General features: G+C 44.2%; 1 long non-coding RNA gene across 1 annotated transcript in view; it reads right to left on the bottom strand.

Annotated features, from left to right (window-relative positions):
- Positions 1–713: 713 nt before the first annotated feature.
- The window catches only part of LOC138302010 (uncharacterized), a 164,895-nt gene continuing 156,790 nt past the window's right edge, over positions 714–8,818 (bottom strand). Inside the window, exon 3 of the long non-coding RNA XR_011205216.1 lies at positions 714–969. This is a non-coding gene — a long non-coding RNA (uncharacterized lncRNA). The remainder of the gene's footprint in view (positions 970–8,818) is intronic.

Genomic DNA, 8,818 nt, shown 5'->3' with positions numbered 1-8,818 from the left:
AAAAACCTGGTCTCTGGCCCTACTAAATCAGTACACTACTGCCTGACCTCTGTAGAACTCTGCCAGGGCTAAAGACTGCCACTCAGCTGAATGCTTTCCAGAAGGACTGCTCTCTTCTTTGATAAGTTACCCTGTTGCCTGCTGATCTCTGCATTGCAGAGGAAGGACTGGACACCAACTGAACAAAGTAAGTACAAGGGCTTGTTGGTTTCCCACTGTTCTCCAGCAATCTCAGGGACTTCAAAGTCTGCCTGCAACCAGCACCTGGAGTCCGTGTTCTGTAAGTCCTGCTCTGCCAAGTGGTGCCAATGGAGTCCTGGGCCCTAGGAAGTGAGTATCTGTGCTGCAACCTGAAGAAATGAATGCAGAGGATGTTAGGTCAATCTGAACTGGTGCATTTCCTCTTGATGCAGACACACAGCCGCTGCTGCGTGAGCCGTGGACACCAAATTGCCAACCGCTCAATGCATCGTCCTATGAGTCCAACACATCTCCAACTCTAGCGAAGAAGGTGGCGGATGCCAGAGAGTGCTTGCACATCTGCAAAGCGTATGTCAATAGTGAAATCCGAGCGAAGTCATACAATTTAAACAATATGGTGTTGGGTGCCAGGCTAGCCCTAACACCTGCCACCACAGGTGTCGGAGGGCCACACACTGAAGAGTGGGTGGTTGCCTAAATATTGAAAGAAGAGTGGCCAGGGCACACCAATAGCATGAATCCTGATCCTGATAATGTTCAAGAATAAGTAAAAAGTTTGTTCTTGGAAGATGATGTGTAGATATTTATTATAAGTGCAGGTAGAAAGTAGAAATCTCAATCAAAAGACTGTGTTGTACAAAATGACCATGTGTCCAGAGCAGCCAGATGGTGATAAATGTCAAAGTTACAATAGGATGTTCGAATGTAACAATAAGTCCATACAGCAAAACAGCCAACACGTGTTTCGTCTTCAAGACTTTGTCAAGGCTGTGGAAACATAGATGAAAAATACATACATGTCGGTATAGTATAATTGCGCAAGGTGACTTCACAACGTCTAAAATTCTTTGTACAGAGGTAAAGAGAACAATCCGAGCGAAGGTGCAATAGAATTGTGTGAATTAAGTGCAGGGATGCGTATCGTTAATGTGACAACCAGAATGTAGTGTGAATGCCTCAATAGGTCTTATAGGTGACTAATTGAATCACGTTCCAGAAGAAAAAGGCAAACAAGTCAGTCTAGAGTGGAATAAAACGGCAACATCATGCGATGTGAGATTGTCATAAACGTGTCTATACAGTGTGATACAGTACATGTGCTTTAACATTTTTTAGAAAACATTGAATCTTAGTGGTGAAGAAACAAGGGGGGATGCGAAGTGTGTTGTGATGTGGATAGAAGATCTATAAATAGTGTGAAGAAAAAAGAGTAAAGAAAGAAGTAAGAAGTAATTGTAAGGGGGTAAGGTACCTTCAGATGTATATAAAACATTATATGTAAACACGAAAGGTACATAGATCAAGCTGCTGGTAGTCATGAGTCCTTGGGAGAAATCAAATAGTATAGGCAAATGATGGCCATGATAAGCCTGGGGTATAAAACAATAAAAAATACAATTTAATGTAAAGCAGGTGTTATGCAGACAGCTACTTGATTTTAAAGCTACATACGGAGTAAATAATCTGGTATGCCAAGGTCTATAATGTCGCTGCAGCGTTGCCCCGTCACTAGCTTTACCAAGGTTGCTGTGATTTTACATGTGTAATATTCTTTTCACTTTCTAGAAAAACTCGAAAAGTGAAGATGGAGCCTATCAAATTAGAAAGGTTTTCTCAAAACGCAATTAAAAATTCTAAAGGAACGTTTTACTTAGTCTTTTTATGCCCATGCCATGCCCCCTAATGCCACTTTAACCGCTTATAAAAACCAAAATCTCGATAAGAAAAAATGTCATTCTAAAACTAGAGAACGTTTTATCACTTAGTCTCTGTCTGTGGTATAACTTTACTTCATGCCATGTTAAGACACACAATCGGAGCGTGCTGCGCACTACCAGACTTTTACAGAAATTGAAAGGCTATTCTATTCACACAACGTGGTATGCTTTTGTCACATATTTATTTTTTCTAGCCGACACAGATTAGTAAAGCTTTCATTGCCTGCCTGCCTTCAGTTCCCCGTAAGTGGGAGAAAGTAGTGAGACAAGCTCGCAGCGCTGGCAGTACCTTACCTCAAGTATTTGTGGAGCGAATAAACCCGTGCCGTGCGCGTCGGGGTTTTGGCAGAGTGTTTGGCCCATGTGTGTGTCAGCCTCTTTATATAGGTTGATCGGTTCAGGCAAAAGAGAGTCAAAATAGAAAAGGGACTCTAATTGAGACGGCGAGCAGTTTGAGCAGCCCAAGGTGGGGGCCATTTTGAAACGGAGTGAGTCCATATAGAGACTAGTGCTATGAGCAATGGAGGCATTCAGAAAAAGAGAGGGGTGTGGAGATCAGACGTAAGAGTCATGCAGAAAAGTGTATATAATAAATATAATATAACTGTAGTTTGTTAGAAGTACCATTGTCACAAGGTAAGGCATAATACACAAAAGGTGGTATGAACTACCGTCAAACAATGTATAAGTATACAAAACAGTAAGCATGATACAAGACCAAGATGAGTGGGTTACAGATTCATTTTGTAAGTCAGAGAACTTACTAATATAGAGAACAGAAATTATAGCTGGCCACATAAAAAAAAAGACATCTTAGTGTATGAAATATATGGAGGTGAGTGTTTTTATACAGCTGAGTTTTAAAGAAAGGTGTATAGATCATTGTCAATGTTAATGCCCTGCTCAACAGCTCTGAGTCTAATAATCCAACTGCTTTCCAGTTGTCTAAGCCGTAGCGTTTTATTGCTGCCTCTGGGTAGTGAGTTCACTGTGTCAATGCCATGTACACTGATGCCCAGTATCTCTTGTTGTCTATGCTTGGCATTGTAGTGAACCGCGAAGGTGTAGTTGACATTATTGTTGTGGATGGCCCTGATGTGTTCTTGCAATCTCTCCTTAAGAGGTCGGATAGTGCTCCCCACATAGATGAGACTGCAAGTGCAGATAATGCAATACACTACAAATTTGGTGTTGCAGTTAATGAATTTATTGATTTTGTAAGTAACTGGTGAGTTGTATTGGAACTCGGTAAGTTTATCTTTGATGAAGCAGCAAATATTGCAGTGCCCACATTTGTAGGATCCATGTGAGGCCGTTGGTAACCAAGTGTTTGCTTGTTCAGGTGGCAGAAAGCTGCGACACAAGTGATTACGAAGGGCGGGTCCCCTGCTATATGTGATGTTAGGTTTGGGAGGAAGGCTGGTTTTAAGGAATCCATCAGCTAGGAGAAATGACCAATGTTTATGAAGAATCTTATATATGTTTGAACTGAGTGCATTGTAGGGGGTAATGAAGGATGGAGGTCTGGGTGGGTTATTCTTGTTGGTGGAAGTAACCACGAGATCTGATCTTTTAACATGCTGTATTCTGTTGTTAGCTCGTGATAGTGTGCTAGGTGAGTAACCCCTCCGTATGAATTGTGTGTTCATTACTTTGGATTCTTCATGGAAGATGATATCTTCACTGCAATTTCTCCTGATCCTGGTGAGCTCTCCATAGGGAATGGCCTTAATTTGAGAGGCAGGGTGTGAACTGTTAGCATGTAAGATGGCATTGCATGGCATGGGTTTTCTATATAGTTTAGAGCAGATTTAATTGCCTCTTATGTAGAGTGTTAGGTCCGCAAAATTGACCTGTGATGTACTGTGTTCCCCAGTAAAAGTGATGTTAAAGGAGTTGGTGTTGAGATGTTGTAAAAAAAGGTCAAATGTATCTAAACTGCCTGACCAAAAAAATAAAACGTCATAAATGTATCTGCCCCAATATAGTATGTGTTGAGTCAAGTCCGGTGGGCACTCTCTCCATATATGTTGCCATTCATAAAAGCCCATGTACAAATTTGCAAAAGAGGGGGAAAATTTGCCCCCCATTGCCACACCTTGGATCTGTTTGAACCACGTGCCTTCATGGACAAAAAAGTTGTTATCCAAAGCTAGCTCTATTAGATCTAAAAGCATATTGGAGTGTTCTAGGAGTGAAGCTTCACGTGTATCAAGAAAGTGCTGGATGGCAAGTAGACCCTTGTCTCTCGGTATACAAGTGTATAGTGAGGTAACGTCTAGGGTTGCTAGGATGTGCCCCCCTGTCCATTCAAAGTCACTAAGTTTGCTGAGGAGATCCTTGGTATCTCTGATAAAGGTAGGGAGATTAACGACCAAAGGTTGTAAAAACAGGTCAATGTATTCAGAAATTATTTCTGTTGGCGAGCCAATTCCTGAGATGATAGACCTACCGGGCGGAAATGGACCCGGTTTGTGAATTTTCGGTAGAATGTAGATGCATGGCGACGTGGGGGTTGGATTGTAGATGTACTTGAACTCCAAATCAGTGAGGAGACATTTGTCCATCCATGTGGATAGTGTGTGCATTATGTGTTCATTAGCTTTGGCCAAGGGGTTGTGTGACAAGGTAGAGTATGCAGTGGCATCATTTAGTTGCCGGTCAATTTCCTTGATGTGATCAGACTTGTTCATGATCACAATGTTCCCCCCTTTGTCGGCCTCCTTGATGATTATATCTTTGTTTTGAGCAAGGGAGTGAAGGGCTTCTCTTTCAGGGATAGTAATGTTGTGTGTGATGTGTTTATGTCCTGAGCGATATAAGTCCTCAAGTTGATAGAAGTCAGCCGTGACTTGTCTGTAAAAGATGTCGATGACATTGTCACTTCCTAGATTAGGAGTACATTTTGAGGAGGTCTTGAGACCACTGTCCAGGTGTGTGTAAGGATCAATGTTTAAATCTGATCTGATGTGATGTCTGTGAAAGATGGAGGTATGTCCAATAGAGATTCTAAAGAGAGAAGGGTCTGAATGTCTTTCAAGTCTTTAATGGTGATGTTACTAGTGGGACAGGGAACAGGAGCAGTAAAATCAGTCTGCGCTGGTCTACCTTAAAAATTTTTCGCAAGTTTGCATTTACGAACAAATTTAAAGAGATTTATATGCAGTTCAGTGAAGTTAGGTAAAGATGATGGCACAAAACCCAAACCTTTGCTCAAAATATTTATTTGTTGCATATTCAATTCAATGTTTGTCAGGTTTACAATAGAAATCTCATTATTGGTACTCTAGATAGAGTCAGTCATTTCTGATTGCGGGTGGTGGATCTCGTTGTAACCCCTTCTCTCTCTCTTGTTGTGTCTGTATGCCTTTCTCTTGCCTCTCCTAATGGTATGGTGTGAGAGTCCTCTCTCCTTCGGTTGAATATTTGGCCCTTTCTGTATCTCTCTAATTCCACTAAAAAAGGTGATTTGTGAGTGGTTGATACCGTAGTTTGTAGTGTGGAGATGCAAGTGTCACTTCCACTGATACTAGAGGTGCTAGAAAGATCCGTATCACTTGTAGAGTAGGTGGAGGTGGCCCCGTTGTCAGGTGGGTGTGAAGAGGTATCTTGTCTATCTAGTTTGATGTTATCAAATTTACGCGAGTAGGTGAAAACCCTTCCATTCTTGTAATCCCCTTCATCCCTCTTAAGTTTATGTGTTTTTTTCTCTTTGATGTATTCTTGGTGTTTAAGTAATATTTCCTTAAGGATTCTATAGTTTTTTCCTTTGGCCTCAGGTAAGTTAATTTCTTAAATTTCTATGTCCAAGGTGTGAATTTCCTCAATGAGTTTCTCTCTTTTGGCCCGGGCATCCCTGATTAGTATGTCCATCATACCAAAGGAAGAGGTAACCAACAGGTATTCCCACTCCTTTAGGAGTTCAGGACTGAGGTCTTCGAATGAGGGGAATAGAATCACACGTAAGCCCCTGGGAATTTGTTTGTTGTCGATATATTTTTGTAAGATGGTGTAGTCCCACCATCTTGACAGTTTTTGTTTTTTGAGGCGCTCAAGTTTAACAAATTTCATTCTCAAGCCCTCTTTTTTAATGGGTGCGTTATGGCTGGTAGATGGGCCAGTGCCTGTTTGAAAAAATTTCCTCAAGAAGCGCATCCCTGTTGTCATTGAATGTATCCATGTTATGTCAGTGAAATTAAATGCAAATACAGCAAACAAAGATAAAGCAATACGTAATACAAATGTATAAAACAGTGATATAATCCGAATGCAAAGTGCTAAGTCGGCATCAATAGGGTAAGTCAGGCGAAGAAGGTGGCGGATGCCAGAGAGTGCTTGCACATCTGCAAAGCGTATGTCAATAGTGAAATCCGAGCGAAGTCATAAAATTTAAACAATATGGTGTTGGGTGCCAGGCTTGCCCTAACACCTGCCACCACAGGTGTCGGAGGTGAAGAGTGGGTGGTTGCCTAAATATTGAAAGAAGAGTGGCCAGGGCACACCAATAGCATGAATCCTGATAATGTTCAAGAATAAGTAAAAAGTTTGTTCTTGGAAGATGATGTGTAGATATTTATTATAAGTGCAGGTAGAAAGTAGAAATCTCAATCAAAAGACTGCGTTGTACAAAATGACCATGTGTCCAGAGCAGCCAGATGGTGATAAATGGTCAAAGTTACAATAGGATGTTCGAATGTACAATAAGCCCATACAGCAAATCAGCCAACACGTGTTTCGTCTTCAAGACTTTGTTAAGGCTGTGGAAACATAGATGAAAAATACATACATGTCGGTATAGTATAATTACGCAAGGTGACTTCACAACGTCTAAAATTCATTGTACAGAGGTAAAGAGAACAATCCGAGGGAAGGTGCAATAGAATTGTGTGAATTAAGTGCAGGGATGCGTATTGTTAATGTGACGACCAGAATGTAGTGTGAATGCCTCAATAGGTCTTATAGGTGACTAATTGAATCACGTTCCAGAAGAAAAAGGCAAACAAGTCAGTCTAGAGTGGAATAAAACGGCAACATCATGCGAGGTGAGATTGTCATAAACGTGTCTACACAGTGTGATACAGTACATGTGCTTTAATTTTTTTTTAAAACATTGAATCTTAGTGGTGAAGAAACAAGGGGGGATGCGAAATGTGTTGTGATGTGGATAGAAGATCTATAAATAGTGTGAAGAAAAAAGAGTAAAGAAAGAAGTAAGAAGTCATTAAAATGGGGTAAGGTACCTTCAGGTGTATATAAAACATTATGGCCCTCATTCTGACCTTGGCGGGCGGCGGAGGCCGACCGCCAAAGTCCCGCCGTCAGGTTACCGTTCCGCGGTCGAAAGACCGCGGCGGTAATTCTGACTTTCCCGCTGGGCTGGCGGGCGGTCGCCTTCAGACCGCCAGCCAGCCCAGCGGGAAAGAGGCTTCCACGATGAAGCCGGCTCGGAATCGAGCCGGCGGAGTGGAAGCTGTGCGACGGGTGCAGTTGCACCCGTCGCGTATTTCACTGTCTGCGCAGCAGACAGTGAAATACATTTAGGGGCCCTCTTACGGGGGCCCCTGCAATGCCCATGCCAGTGGCATGGGCACTGCAGGGGCCCCCAGGGGCCCCGCGACCCCCCCTACCGCCATCCGGATCTCGGCGGTCCGACCGCCGGGATCTGGATGGCGGTAGGGGGGGTCGGAATCCCCACGGCGGTGCAGCAAGCTGCGCCGCCGCGGAGGATTCAATGGGGCCGCGGTACACTGGCGGGACCCCGCCAGTGGTGCCGGTCCGACCGCGGCTTTACCGCCGCGGTCGGAATCCCCATTGGAGCACCGCCGGCCTGTCGGCGGTGCTCCCGCGGTCCTCCGCCCTGGCGGTCAAAGACCGCCAGGGTCAGAATGACCACCTATATGTAAACACAAAAGGTACATAGATTAAGCTGCTGTTAGTCATGAGTCCTTGGGAGAAATCAAATTGTATAGGCAAATAATGGCCATGATAAGCCTGGGGTATAAAACAACAAAAAATACAATTTAATGTAAAGCAGGTGTTATGCAGAAAGCTACTTGATTTTAAAGCTACATACGGAGTAAATAATCTGGTATGCCAAGGTCTATAATGTCGCTGGAGCGTTGCCCCGTCATTAGCTTTACCAAGGTTGCTGTGATTTTACATGTGTAATATTCTTTTCACTTTCTAGAAAAACTCGAAAAGTGAAGATGGAGCCTATCAAATTAAAAAGGTTTTCTCAAAACGCAATTAAAAATTCTAAAGGAACGTTTTACTTAGTCTTTTTATGCCCATGCCATGCCCCCTAATGCCACTTTAACCGCTTATAAAAACCAAAATCTCGATAAGAAAAAATGTCATTCTAAAACTAGAGAACGTTTTATCACTTAGGGGGTGATTCTGACCCCGGCGGTCTTAGACCGCCGGGGCCAGGGTCGGCGGGAGCACCGCCGACAGGCCGGCGGTGCCCCGCAGGGCATTCTGACCGCGGCGCTTTGGCCGCGGTCAGTGCAGGAAAACCGGCGGTCTCCCGCCGGTTTTCCGCTGCCCGTCAGAATCCTCCAAGGCGGCGCAGCATGCTGCTCCGCCTTGGGGATTCTGACACCCCCTACCGCCATCCTGTTCCTGGCGGTTCGCCCGCCAGGAACAGGATGGCGGTAGGGGGTGTCCCGGGGCCCCTGGGGGCCCCTGCAGTGCCCATGCCAATGGCATGGGCACTGCAGGGGCCCCCGTAAGAGGGCCCCGCAAAGTATTTCAGTGTCTGCAACGCAGACACTGAAATACGCGACGGGTGCAACTGCACCCGTCGCACCTTCCCACTACGCCGGCTCCATTCGGAGCCGGCGTCCTCGTGGGAAGGTCGATTTGCCCTGGGCTGGCGGGCGGCCTTTTGGCGGCCGCCC

Source organism: Pleurodeles waltl, chromosome 6 (assembly GCF_031143425.1).
Source record: "Pleurodeles waltl isolate 20211129_DDA chromosome 6, aPleWal1.hap1.20221129, whole genome shotgun sequence".
In the NCBI taxonomy this organism is placed as follows: Eukaryota; Metazoa; Chordata; class Amphibia; order Caudata; family Salamandridae; genus Pleurodeles; species Pleurodeles waltl.
This window is presented reverse-complemented; position numbering and strand designations above follow the sequence as displayed.